Source organism: Dendroctonus ponderosae, unplaced genomic scaffold (genome assembly GCF_020466585.1).
Source record: "Dendroctonus ponderosae isolate FM_Combo_2020 unplaced genomic scaffold, Dpon_F_20191213v2 Dpon_F_20191213_8, whole genome shotgun sequence".
NCBI lineage: Eukaryota > Metazoa > Arthropoda > Insecta > Coleoptera > Curculionidae > Dendroctonus > Dendroctonus ponderosae.
In genome coordinates, this window is record NW_026019016.1 from 862,895 (window position 1) to 877,457 (window position 14,563).

General features: G+C 37.0%; 1 protein-coding gene across 2 annotated transcripts in view; it reads right to left on the reverse strand.

The window, feature by feature from the left end:
• LOC109544899 (irregular chiasm C-roughest protein) overlaps positions 1-14,563 on the reverse strand; it is a 143,870-nt gene that overhangs the window by 33,361 nt on the left and 95,946 nt on the right. The gene's annotated exons all lie outside the window — the stretch shown is intronic.

Below are 14,563 nucleotides of genomic sequence, written 5' to 3' on the forward strand. Positions count from 1 at the left end.
TAATGAAATGACTGAAGAATGCGCCTCTCAAATTCAGAGGAACAATTTTGCAGTTTGCATGATCGCAGATAGTCAATTAAGCTGAACTCAGTAGGCAAATTAGATGGATTATTCATTGGCCCCGTCTCTAGTTGATTGGGCAGACAACAGTGGAATTAACAGCTGTTGATGCTGAATTTACCCGGTTAAACATCGCAAAGCATTGTCTGCGTTACTGCTCAATTTCTGAACATTTTTCGAGTTTGAAATTCCCAACGTTTCACTGCATCCGCAAAATTCAACTAAACATTAGTTGCATTTTTCAACTCCAATCCTTCCTTGAATTGTGTCGCAAAATAAAAAGAAGTTTCCCGGACAAATAACCAGCTACAAAAGCGCCAAAAGTGCAAAAAATTGTCATTTTGCATGCATGTGAAACGAATGTATCCCGATACGTACTTATATAATCAGATATATGGAGTATATTGAGCCGATTCCCTATGGTGGTCGTAAAAGTGACCGATCATGTGTGTCCTGGGACGTCCGCAATTGCGCATATAAACTACATATTTCTCTATAGAGTTGCGGAAAAATCAGAGTGCCAGTGGATTTGAAATGGGAAAATCACATTGAAAAAATTTGCCATAATTACTGCCTACAGCTTGGCCCTATAGGCAAAGCTCTGAATAAATAAATATATGAAGTATTACATTTCAAAAATTCGGAGTTTCACTTTGGGGATGAAAAGCCCGATTCGGGTTGCTCATTCCGGGCCCGAAAAGGCCACATTCACACTCAGGAGGATTGGAAAGAAATCATCTCTCAGGGGCGACAAAAATGGCAATACGTTAGTTCTGCCTGAAATGTGTTGCAATGTAAAGAATTTTCGTTTGCTTCCTTCCATACGCATCATTTTTCAAACAAAATCTATAATGTTTCTTGCAGAACGATTAGGGAGGGAAAATATCCTCAATTTATCTAAAATAGATAGCAGGGTATTTTTATGCGATTTGCTAATGTTAGTTCACAGTCGACCTTTTTAGATCCCAAAAAAATTCACAAATATTTGGGTTTTATAACGAATTCTTTAAACCTATTTTTCGAGCACAAAAACCTCTTAACTTCAGTGCATTTTAAATGCAATTTTAAATTTCTATTCTGTGGTTTTACTACCGGGTAAATAAGAGTCGCTCTTATATTTTGCAGGTGAAAATCAGTTGCAAAATCACGCCGTATCATAAATGTACAAAGCGAAAAATCACCAAACACGCTTTGCACTCGATGCGTTCTTTCCATTTAGTTGAGCAAAACTTGGAAAATTAACAGACCCTTTAACTGAAACCAATTACCGACAAAATTAAACCAAACATGCTCACTAATCAGCACTTAACCAAATAACGTTAAACTGCCAAGTCCAATTAATTTAAACTTTCCCTGGAAGTGATGCGAAAGTTATCTTTCAGTTCGTTATTTACCAAGAATATTCAACTCTTCAGAGCTTCACTAAACTTCGAAATATGTGATGGTGCAGTGAGGTGGAAATGGAAGTGGGATCTTGGAAAACATTTTTCCCACTTCAAATTCAATCGATTGTATAATGCAATAATCGGTTTGCTTACTTTTAGGGCCAGTTTTTGCTTTGCCCTTCTGTGAAGTTTCAGTGGTTTCGTCTAATTTGGACCTAACTAATTAAGTTAGCTCGAAACTACTACGAAGCGAAAGCAATTCGGGAAGCTGCAGGCGGCAAGGAAATAGAGAGACAAAAGTGAATAATAAATAAAAATAATAATATTAAAACACAATACACATGAAGGTGAACTTTGCAATCAGCTAATGCAGATGCTGGGGGAATTTGAACTTTTGTCTTCATTAGACAGAATGCAATACCTTTTAGACGATAAGGGCAAAATGGAACGTCAAACTGATTAAGCTAAGCAAATTTTGTTGTTCAGAATTTACATGCATGGTTTTTGCCCGCGGATAGGATAGCGACGCAAATTGGATTTAAAGTAATTAGCTAAGCGGACAGAAAGGGAAAACGTAATTTGGCTTGTACATAGGAAACTGTTTGGATTCCATCTTCCTTATATTTATACTTCCTGTGGCGATATTAGGCAAATTTCGATTCCAGGCGAATCGAACAACAGCCACTTAAAGTGTGTCGTTTGTTCGCGGAAAATTAAACATTGTCGTGAGTGGCCGCCATTACAGTCTCGGCACCCTGTTTTATTTGTTATTAACAAGTGCCCACTTTGGAAAATATTAAGATAAGAGAGCGCAAGGGGCATTTTAACCGACCAATTAGGTCAACGCGGCTGAAGAAAATTGCCAGCTATTTGGAACGCCTCGGCATGCTAGAAGTCGGAAGTCGTTGCAAACATCACCAGGCCGTTAGAATTAATTTACTGGAAACGAAATGCCGGGAAGTGTTTTCTTCCGTGAGTTATTCGAAAAACGAACCCGTTAAAATTCCAAAGTTGAATTGAGGCATTTTGTGCAACTACTTCTTTTGCATGGCTGACATCACAGGTTAGAGGAAAAACTCGATTGTTTTCGCTTCAGACAGCATTAAACTTTTTTTAAATAGTTTCATGCTTTATTGCTTGCTTTTGCCTGTTTTATACTGATGCTGCGCACCCCATATGAGCTTTTTATGAGCACTTTTATTTCTACCATTAGATACGAGCACTTGGGAAATTACTGATTCTTTGGAAATTTTTGCCAAACCCCCTGATATTTTTTCTTAACTGTTTTACTCTTTTAAAACCCCTGAAATCATCCGCTATTTTTGTAGATGAACTTCAATTGAAACCGATCTTTTCCCAAAAGCTGCGAGATAAAGCAATCGCTTCAAACATAATGCCTCCTTTTAGCTCATTTCTCTGAAACATTTTGAGCAAGCGCTCTCATTTCCGCACCTCTGGATAGAGAATAAAATAAGCCATCCACCGAGGCAAAATTGCCTGGGAAAATTGGCACTGATCTCAGCAAAGCTCAAAAATTAAGGCAACTGTTAACTTTACCCAGTTTGGGAAAAATGGAGTTTAAACATGACGCCAGATTTTCGATTATATCTCCAAAACCGCTCAAGCTTTGCTCTCATTTTTCCACCCGTTGAATAACCACTAAAAGTCCCACGAACCAAGGAAAACTTCAAGACGTTTTGAGCAAAAAGCGAAATTTTACAAGTCTATTTCTGGCGCAGTCGCAAGGTTTCCGTTGATACTTGACGAATTTGGGCAACTTATCTAAGCAAAATATCAATCGATAACATTCAGCCCAATTTCTCCAACAATTCAAAACATTTTTTGACAATTTAATTTTCTCAAATGGGTATTTCATACTAAAATAGCCGGCTAGTAAAGTGCTAATGATCGGTTAGGATGCAGTCGCAATTTTGCGCGAAATCAAGTGGAATTGAATAATGCATTTTTCGCGATTTTCTGCTGACGTCTGACACAGATAAATATACATGTAAAATGCTTAGCGTATTAGTGTGATTGACTATTTTCCCACTCAGGCCACATGCGCCCTATTTGGCTCCGTTTTAATTATTGCAAAGTGGCTTTTGATGGCCGCGCTCGATTAATGGAACATTTCGACGTTGACCAATAAAAACAGGAATATGAAAAATTCCCAGTATCAGCAATCGGAATATTTTACACTACTTCAGCGATTTTATATTTGGCTCATCGGCAATGTATCATTCCAGTTGTAAATTTTTTAGTCAGCAGCTCGCACTGCTCCTGAAATCTGGACTATTGCTTCACATTTTCCATCAGTTTGCACTGAATTTTTTCACATATGCAAAATTCGGTTCAATAGTTTTAACCGACGCAATCCTCATTTTAATCGAACCAGTCCACCAGCAGAAACCGAATGTGTGTCATACACTCAAAGATTGTGCATGTTGCAACGCTTTCACTTGAAAAACTGTTCAATTTCCCCTTGGGTCGGGGGTTTAAAATTGAAAATATGTGAATAAAAATTAGTCTCTTTGCCATGGCCAAGATTATTCAGACGATTCTCATCAAACATTTTGTCGTGCAAATGGCCGGAATTTAGAATGAATAATTGTATTCTGAAAGAGCCATGAACCAACATCAGTCAGTCCATTTGATTTTGCTTAATTCGAGACCATTAAAATGTACTTGGGGCGTAATCCCGGCGGCGACCTTCGAACAAAAATGCTTAAAAGTTCACCATGAATTAATTAAGCAAATTAAAAGGATAATGGCCGTCTGTTTAAAAAAGTACTCCACCGTGAGGCGAATAAATTGCGACCTAATGAATGGAGTAGTTTCAAATCCACCGTTAAATTTTACCCAAACAAAACGACAGACAATTTTTTAAATAAATTCTTGAAACTTTCCGAACTGGGAAGCATTAGGCAAGATTAAGCGATAATTCGCGCCACCGATTAAGGTAAAGGCCGACCTGCAAAGTGTAGTTTTCATTTACGATGCCGGAATAAAGCTCTGGATATTTTAGCCGCTTTTATTTTAAACGAACCGGCGGATTATCAGATTTGTCCTCATTGATGGGTTGATGAAAATAAGTGCACCAATAAACTACTTTTACTGCAAAAAAACTGTTAAAACCAATTGAATTCATATGATTTCACATCGTCAATCGACCAGTTAAACTTTGCCAAAATGGCCAAATAATCGCAAATTTTCGGGCTTTCTAGTGACTTGTATTAATATAAAGCAATAATTGGGACAACAAAAACTGTTGAGTTTTACATAATTTCCAAACTACAGCAAATCAACCGGAACCGCTCTAAATTAATAAACCTAATAGAGGGGAATAAAAGGAGCAGTGGCTCTATAAATTGCGACCGTTATAACTTTGTAATAACTTGTTACAATGTTGACATTCTGTTAGATTAGCCTTGTGGAGTAGCTTTAATAACATTATTGATATTAGCATAGAAATGTGCTATTTAGGATGGTTTGGTCATGTCCATTTGCATAGGGATTATCTCGTTACGGCAATCGAGGCTTAACAGCGTATCAGGCAGCTTATGGCGAGATCTAACTCCTTTTAGGAATATTGATTCAAAGTAAAGTTTCCAAGACGTTTCTCCATGTGATTTTGCAAAGAACTACTTTGATAATTTGGCTAAAGAACCCAACAAATTTGATCAGAGTTTGTGCGAAACTTTGGACAGAAAGTCCATATTATGTAAAGCGAAACAGCAAAAATTCAAAAACCTCCGTCCATTAAATCCGCTTAAAAAGAGGCAGTGAATACCAGTCTGTTTACATCTTCTTTCAGGGCAAACAAAATGCATTAATTTCGTTTGCGTCCTTTTCCTTTACTCTTTTGGCTTTGGCTTTGATTGCTTTGTTATTGACTAACTTTTGTTCCTTGAAAAATTCCCTTGTTTTATCAGTCAAAAAGGTTATTGCATATTTTACGACAACCGTTATCTTGACCGTAACATTTTGCTGGAAACTTGGACGTTCGACACTGGCAACATTTATTTCAAGAAACCAAACTATCCATCGCGCAAACAACACTAAATTAATAAAATCGAAACGAAAAAGTGTTCTCTGTTTAAAAATGCATACAAAGGTTCAGGAAAGCCGAAAAGCTCGCTTAAACGTTTCCCGTTTGAATTTAACCGTTTCATAATGGCGAAAATGAATTTATTAAACAGAAGATGCGGCAGGTTTAAAGGTTAACCGTTATCTGCATTTAAAGCGCTGGGTGTTCAGCTGAAAAACGCTAATTAGATTCTACGATCTTCTATAGAGTCGCAGGCAAATTTTAAAACGCGATTTTGCGCCAAAACCAGTTTAATCGTTATTAATTAATTGGCTTTTGTGGCATCGTTCCGGCTCTGTTTAATGCCAGAAAACAATCAAGGTTTTTTGGCAAGATGAATGAGTGTCAACGAAATTCGGGCTGTTCAGCTATGACAAAAAGCATACTTAAACAGAGTTAGCAAGGAAAATTTCTAGCATTAAAAGCTAGAGCACTCACGTGTGTTGTTCTTAAATTTCCCTTTAAAAGTTAGGTGTTTGCCTCATTCAATTAACCTTCCGGCAACGTTCCTCCGGATGTCGACTCTTAAGAACGGGTATTGTCCCTTGGCTTTGCAGCGTTTCGTTCTTCGTATTATAAATACGGGAAACTTTCCGTAAAGTTTTAAGTACCCACACTTAAAATTTATGTAACTGAATTGCTCGTAAATATCTACCAAGTGGGATAACAAGATGTCACCAGGTAAGTTCCCCGTTTTCTTCGTACTTGACATATTTAATAATTTATCGGTTTAGTTGTTTGTCTTGAGCCCGTGGATTCTATTACAGCTTCGATCATATTAAGCAGCTAATAGTTACTTCCTTTTGACGATGGCACCCGGTTAGGAACATTGATATTGCGCTAAAAGGAACTTTAGCCAAGTCTTAGGTTCTAGTTATCCAGCTGCCTGTCTCTAAGTGTTGAGGGAACAAGAACAGTTACGCCAGAGGAACTTTGCACAAGAACTCATTATGCCAGCGAACTAAACGTTAAGTGAAACTTCTGCTTTAATGGTGCAGATAATGTCTAATTTTGATGTAACTTGCATGCTGCACTTGTTGAAGCTGCATATACAAGTAAAACGTAGGAGTATAAAAATCCCGAGTTGATTGGAAATAGTCAAACTTTGGCAAAACAAACTGTGTTTTCTCCACAATCTAACAACAGATCAGTGGGCAGCTAAGGGCATTTATTTTGCATGCACAGCATTTGTATTCCATGCCAGACCTGGTCAATTGAGGGTGTTTTTGGAGAGCTTTCGCTTCAGGAGATAGCGGCCACCAGAGTTTGAAACTGGAAACTATAACTTTGCACAAAAGCGCAGCTCAATTGACATGAAAAGGTCATGTTATCAACCCGTTCTGGATACGAATACTTAGTTTGTTATTGTTCCATTGTTGATAATTAGACTGGGGCATACTGGGCCAAGAGTGCACTCAAACTGGCTCTATTCGAGGGTTTTCGGTAGAGCGACAGTTTCAACTTTCCATTATGTGCGCTGGAAATTGATATTTCAAATCGAACATGAAGCTTTGTTCGAATTAGTGCTGATTGAGTTTAATCGAAAACATTTACCGTTTATGTATTTTCAGCTCATGTGTGGTTTTCAACAAATGATGTAACTTATTTTTCGCGTCTTTGATTGTGCCCAATATTTTGAAGTCAAAACCCGACTATTCTGAAGCGTAGATTTTTGCTAAATAATTCCCCGCCTAGGGGTTATTACATTTGAAAAGCCTGGGCAACAAAACACGAAAACATCTTCATATTTTCCGTTTTATTATGAAGATTCCATTTATCCATTAATCATGTTAGAGATCCGTCTTGGATACGGCTACTAAAGAGTTTACGCCGTCAACTGTAATTATGGCCTAATTGTTTAGACGCTACTCTGACTTGTAAATTATCCACCGTCTCCCCCTTTATAACTTATTAGTCCCATCCCTAAGGGCAATTTCACTTTCATTGCCACTGATATTAAAGGCTACTGCAATAATTAAATAAGCCGGCGAGACCCAAAGTGTCCATCCAGGTTAGTTCGCTTGCGATAAACCATTTTAGTAAGCGTTAGACTTTCGCGTTGTCATCGCTTGAAACTGATGACTTTCTTGGGTTTTCAAGCGGTTTCGTGAAATGATGCAACGAAAATCTTCGGATTTCGCTATTGCTTCAAACTTGTGAGTTTTCTGGCCTTTAGACTATCGTGGTTCATTCATCAGTTGAACTGTTTTGTTCACCAGAAAACCTGAATGTTGAGATATTTTAACTAAATTTAGCTAAATAATAAAAATAATTTAGCTAAATTATTTTTCATGACAAAAATAAAATAGAGTACATACAAACGAAAGACTGAATAAGGTCCTTCGATGAGTGGACAAACAACAGAAGTGCCTTGAGATATTCAGGAGTAGAAAAATTCTTGTTGCAAAGGCGCTGAAAGTCTCGTCAAACCAAAGACTTATTGATACCATTGCTAAGAATTAAGAGCGTGAAGCGAGGGTGCACCAGGAGATAAAAAATCTAAACAAATTAATTAACACCCGCAACCTAAAGAACGCAGACGCACAGAAGTATAAAGATGAACAGAATGAAATAAAATTGTCGATAGGCTAGGGAAGAGTGGCTGAAAGAGAAATGTGCTGGAATGGAAAAACTGCAGAAATTGCACAACTCTACAATGCATAGGAAAATAAAACAGTTTACTGGAGTTGGCAGGAAACAAAGATCCTTAGAGATGAGGAAGACACATTGTGCTGGATATTGCAGACCAATTGACCTGTTCCCTGTTCAAGATACAATGAGAATAATACCACAAGAATGACTTCAGTCAACGATCCCTGTGCCGTGAAGAAGAAGATGAATGGAAAACAATAGAATGAAAAAAACCAAACCATAAAAACATTTAGCAATCAACAAAAACTGGCAATAGATATTAATTAAAACGCTTTAAACAGGCCGTGCTAAATTATAATAAAATGTTAATTGTTTGGCAACCACTCACGGTGTCATATTATTGCTCCTCTCCCTTTTCGCACTTATTACTCGCGTTCCCCAGAGGAAACATCACCTTTACAGCTTGCATTAAACGCTATCAGGTTAATTAAATAAACCTCACCGAGTCCCCATTTGCTAAAATAATGAAGTTTGTTGTTGATGTAATGAAGTGCTACATACTTAATGAAAATTTGTTGTAAAGGGATTTCGGAATTAGCTATTTTCATTGCATCTCCGTTACCGGTAACCGGTAACACTCTTAGGAATAATTCCTGCTGAAAATGCAGGGGAAACAGGAATTTCTGGGGCTTCCACCAGTTTTTTCCACTGGATTCTACTGCTAATAAAAGAATGAAAAAATTATCAAACCCTATTACATCCCGATAAGGTTGAATTTCCCTTTTCAAGCTAATGGTCTGGAAGCCCATAAGTAACTACCTCGATCGACAAGAGTATTTTCCACATGTGAAAAGTTTCCCGAGCACTATTTGAGCGTCGCTTCCGATATAAAGTTGCATTCGTACATGAAATATGATTTGCATGTGTCTGAGCCGCATTAATGCAGTGAAGCCCGGCAAATCCTATTGTGTCTGTTACATTTGCAATAATGTTGTTAAATTTATTTAGTCCGCTTACAGAGTTAATAGTATTAGTTATTGTCGAAACTCTATTATTTAAATTCTGACCGGAAGCTATGTCATACCAATTGTATATTGATTTATTATTTCCGAAACAAATTGGAAACTTTAATGTTTCTACCGCTGGAATGTATATTTCGGTCAAAGTGAATAAATCGTGAATTATTTATTTTTGTTTGATTTGTCAGGTGGATAATTGAATGCCGATTTTTCTGTACTCTGTTGCTTTGTCAGTTTGTTTTGCTTCAGGCAAAACACAACAATGCAATATCGCAACTAGCCAATAGATCAGTGATATAAACTGATACTTAATCACCGGCCCCAAAGGCTGTTATTAATGATTATCCGAAAAAAGTGAGCATTATCCATCCACCATTCTCGCAGCCGGCTAAATGCTGAATCACAGATGTTATTGACTGTAGAGCTACTATTATAGCTGTGAATAATTGTCGTATCGGCAAAAAGGAAACCGAAGCAAAGCCATTATTCTGTTTGCGCATTTTGCGTAAACTCGCACACAACAATGTTTGTATTATTAAGAAGCGCGCCCTTAAGTAAAGCGCAAAGCAAAGCCTTTCTACCCCGAAGAATAGACGCGCCACACGCATTGTACACTGAATGTTCCATTTTGTTTTCATTCTCCTTCTTCGCATTATTCATTCGATCCGGATTTTGCCTCATCAATTCATTTTATCGACTGAATTTATAACGCACAAGGATGCCTTGGCACTACAGGCAGAGGAAGCTCACCGTAATGGTATTGTCTGGATTTTTCCCTAATGAGCTGGCAAATAGATTAGGCAAACAAATGCACTTGTTTGCATTTCCAGGAATTATTGACATTGTTTGCTTTCCAATTCCGTAATGGTTTGTTTAAATAAAACAGCTCGAGCAGTCGTTCAAATAGCATCCAGGCATTCAGGAAAATTAAGCCGATTGATCTAATAGGAAATTCGTGGAGTAACATTAAATTTCTAACCAGAGTTTTTCGGATCGTGTCGCTCAGAAGATATGGCTTTAAGGCTTTGGAAACACTTCGCTTTATACTGTTCTGTGCCGCTTTGATCTGGATTTTAATTTTATTGTAACACATTTTCCGAGGGCATAGCCGAAACATAGCTCTATCCCAAGAAGAGTTTAAAATACATCTTTGCAGAAACAGGGTTGAAACTGAACATTTTTAAAGCGGCCTGGAAATGTAATTGGCTGAATCAAATCACCCGGTTGTTTAAGATAGAATTAAGGACATCGTTTCTTCATTTCTTCACAAAATTTTGTCTGATCGAAAGTCGTAGATTTGCAAAGTTTCCAATGCAGCAAAAATCAATTTTTTTCAATGGCTGATTGAATTTCAAAAATTACATTTTGCGCTCAGCAATTGCTCTACCTTTAACTTATATGCGAAGTTTCCTTCTTCTCTGGGCAAGGGAGAATTTCCAGGAAGCCACTAATTTCTCCGGAAACTCCTCATTACAAATCTGATAAAAACGCATTAAACAACAGGGTTAATTTTGCAAATACAATGAAAAAGGACCGAAAGTTCTCAGAGAAAGTCCATTGAATCGGTCAGAGAAAGCTGCAAAAAGTAAACAGCAAAAGAAGTAGAAACTTCGTCAAAAAGCAGACTTCAAGTCACAAAAATGTTGTAAGAGAAATATAGCAAGCAAATCAAGAAAACAAGTAGGTAAAAATACAATCATGGTTCAAAACTCGAAATTCGCCCGATCCTCTGAGAAAATCAGGAAATTCGATGAATAGGTCACCGAAACAGAAAGAATTTCCTCTTTATGGAGAGATCTTTTTAAAGAAAAGAAATTAAGGAAAGTAACAAATGGAGAAAAGCCCGCAAAAGATTCATCAAAAACGAAAGCTAAAAACAAACAAATAACAGAGATTGGAGAGGAGACAAAATCACAAAGCGCGAAGTAAATATTGCACAACAAGACGAAACGGAAAAACAAATCAAGAACAGAAGCAATTTTATTAAAAAAGTGCACGCCGAACAAAAAAATTAAAAATACGAGGATAATAAGAAAGACATTTGCGGTTTTAACTGCAATATAAACAAGACTGCTGAGTTTGCTTGAGGTTTATCAATCTTTAACAAAAATATTAGGTACCTTCATGCAACAGATAATAAATTTACATTTAGACAAACATTTGGAAAATAGAGCATAAAAACATAAATCCCATTTATTAAAATAATCTTTTAAATTTATAAAAGTTCCATTTTCCTTCAAGCATTTTGCTCTATTTCTAGCCTATATTTTAAGTCCCTAATCTCTGGACAAAAGGAGATGATTAGAAAAAATCGCCTAATATTTAAATGACAAGGAAAATGCATTTTTCCTGTCTAGTAGACCAACATTTGCTCTTCAATTCGAGTTCAAGTTCATTTCCATCTGCCTGACATTGGTTATAAGAAAGGACAACAAATAAAAATTCAAACTTTGCAAATACAAAAAAAGACATTGCGAATTACAAGACAAAAGCCATTAAAACCTCCAAAAGAAACGAAAGGCTGCCAACGAAGGAGAGAAAAACCAGTGAAAACTTACTGATAAATTAAGCAGCAATTTATTCAACAAATTCGCCGTTCTGAAAAATTGAGAAAATTCGATGAAAAGGCCACAGAAGATATGTGAAGAGAAAAAAAATAGAAAAACGAGCAAGAAACCAATTGAAGGCAAGTCCGCCAAAATGTTGCTTAAAGCTAAATCCAGAAAAAAAAGTATATAAATACGAAACTGACTGAGAAATTAATGGCAAACTGTGAATGAAACAAATTTTCTATGTGAGTTTTGTCCAGAAAAACACCGCTGACTAAAAAAACGTTTATGTTTTGACCAAAATTCGACAAAATCTGCACATTTTAAATTATTATTAAGGAGTAATACCTGATTTTTTCGCTTTGCTATTGAAACTGGAAACTCTGAGACCAACTTTGCCATGCCATAAACACAGAAAATGTTGAAAGTGTTTAAAATATGCAAATCACACAGTAAAGTTGGTCCAGGGCTCTTCACATCAAAGGAATATTCAGTCATGTTAAGTATTAAGTAGAATGGCAATAAATGCTGTAGCTGAATCAGCTTGTTAAAGCCGCTTCCCTTTGATGGCAATCAACTGGACAACAAAATTGCAATTTGTCGTGTTTTGCAACATGTTTCCATATTTCAAACCGAGCATCCTAATAAATTAATTAATGTACTTTGTTGTTAATTTTTTTATTATTTATTATAATTTCCCATTATCAATTCAAAGGGAAATCGAGGTCTGTGGTCAAATGTTTAAAAACACTTGCGCCCAATTTGCTTTTCTGTGCGAAATTTTCAAGCCTATAGCTGTTTGTATGCATTAAAACCGAACAGGATAATCAACGAAGGTAGCAGCCACACAATATATGTATATATTTTATTTTCTATTACTCCCTTCCAGGTGCTTTATCACACTGGGTTCATGTAATTCTATTCATCAGTGATATATGGCAGACAGGGCTCATAGAGGGTATCTGCATTTACAAACCACACTAAACCAAATTCCCCGTGCTGGCTACATTTACAATATGTTGTTGGATTTATAATCTTAGTCGCTGTTGTGTGTTGTTGTTCCACTGTTTTATTATTTATTGTGCAGGATTCGGTTATTAAATTTCGACCGGATGTACAGTCGCGAAAAAGGGGTGCGAATTTATTGGGTCCGCTATGGTTACGTTTATCACGACTTTTATTAGTCGGCCCGATATTACTTTTGTACAAGTGGTTTTAATGTTGTTCACCCGCACCAAACATTCATTCTGTTGAAATTTGCACGCAATAAACATCGGGAAAACAACCACTCAAATGTGTGAGATTTCGGAATATTAAAAACCAGCCCGTTTGCATATCGCTCCACAATTTTCCTGCTTATACAGCAACCCGATAAGATGATGATAAATAGCCGATGTATTTTCATAATCAAAGGCAGTCATTACAAGTGCCTGGTAGAAGATGCTTTCATCTATTCAGCTCTTAAGGAAGAATGGTGTTTGACGCTCTTGTGTACTTTTTCCCAGATAAGGGCGGAACTGTTTACGCCTCAAGAAGATTGATCCCATTCCGGACAATAGGTTTCTGATAAGACTTTACACTCCATGTGGACGTTGCCAGAAAATCGCAAACCACTCAATATGTATTTAATCCTTTTAAAGTTGCATTTAGTTGAAGTTTTCGAACTTAGCTTTGCCCATTTCAAAGTCCCACTTAGATAAATTTGTTTCATATAATGCTTCTATTGGACAGATATGTGCAAACGGCGCTTTCAAGCCAACCGTACGACGTAAATTAAGTAATTCAATATCGTGGCGAAAGCTACAACTTGACTTAACAAAGTTTGTGTTCGAATACCCACAGGTCTGATTTAATTATACACGAAAATTGGTGCTTCCGAACTCCAGCGAAGGAATCATCCAAGTTCGGGAGTGTTTCAGATTTATTTGCGCCATAATGGAATTAATGTGGAGAATAACTGCGAAAAAGTTACGTCCAATGATCGACAGCCAGACACAGATAACGTGGGACGACCAGGCAGAAATTGGAATTGGAATTGAGAACAAATTGCTGCCTTATCATAAAAGAGCAGGAAAATGTTGCTCAAGGAAAATTATTTCAGGGTGGCACCAATTAACTCGACGATTCAATAGAACAAGCTTTCATTTGCAGGAATTTGCCACCACCAAAAAAAGTGTCATGGAAATGGACATCAAGCGAGAACCAAAAACCCATTTATCACTTTCCTCTCTGATTTGGACAAACTATTCAATAAAACCTAAACTGTTGCCCCGAAATAGTTATAATGCAGCACGTAAATCTCTGCCTATTTAGCTACTTTAGCACTTAACTATCTTGCCCGAATCGGAATGAATTGCCTAGTAAATTATGGTAAGCGACCACTTTGGTATTTTATTGGGCTTTTGCTCTCCAAAACATACCTCAATTTAACTCGGTTAAATAATAGAGCTTGACGAAATCTCCTCAAGTTGCTGCGTAAAAAACCTAACAAAAACCACAAAAAATCCCAGCGTAAGATGGATGGAAAGGATTAAAGAACACGACAGAGAAACGCGACAGAAAAATACATTATCCCCCTTTGGCAAATCCCCATATGAAATCAGCCGTAAAAGAAATAAGGTCCGGCTGAAATATTGCCTGCTAACTCGCTGGCCTGTTATAACCCGCTTTTAACCTTTGGATAATGCTATAGCACGTACCCAAAGTCGTAATCTCCAAATATATGGGAGAATAACATACGGGCTTTAAGGTAAAAGCAAACTGCATAAATTGATCAAATTAATCCTCTTGCAATTGAATTTATTCTCGATTTTTCCCTCGCAAAATATTGGCCAATGAAATGCAATGGAATAAATTTGGGCTAAACCCCCC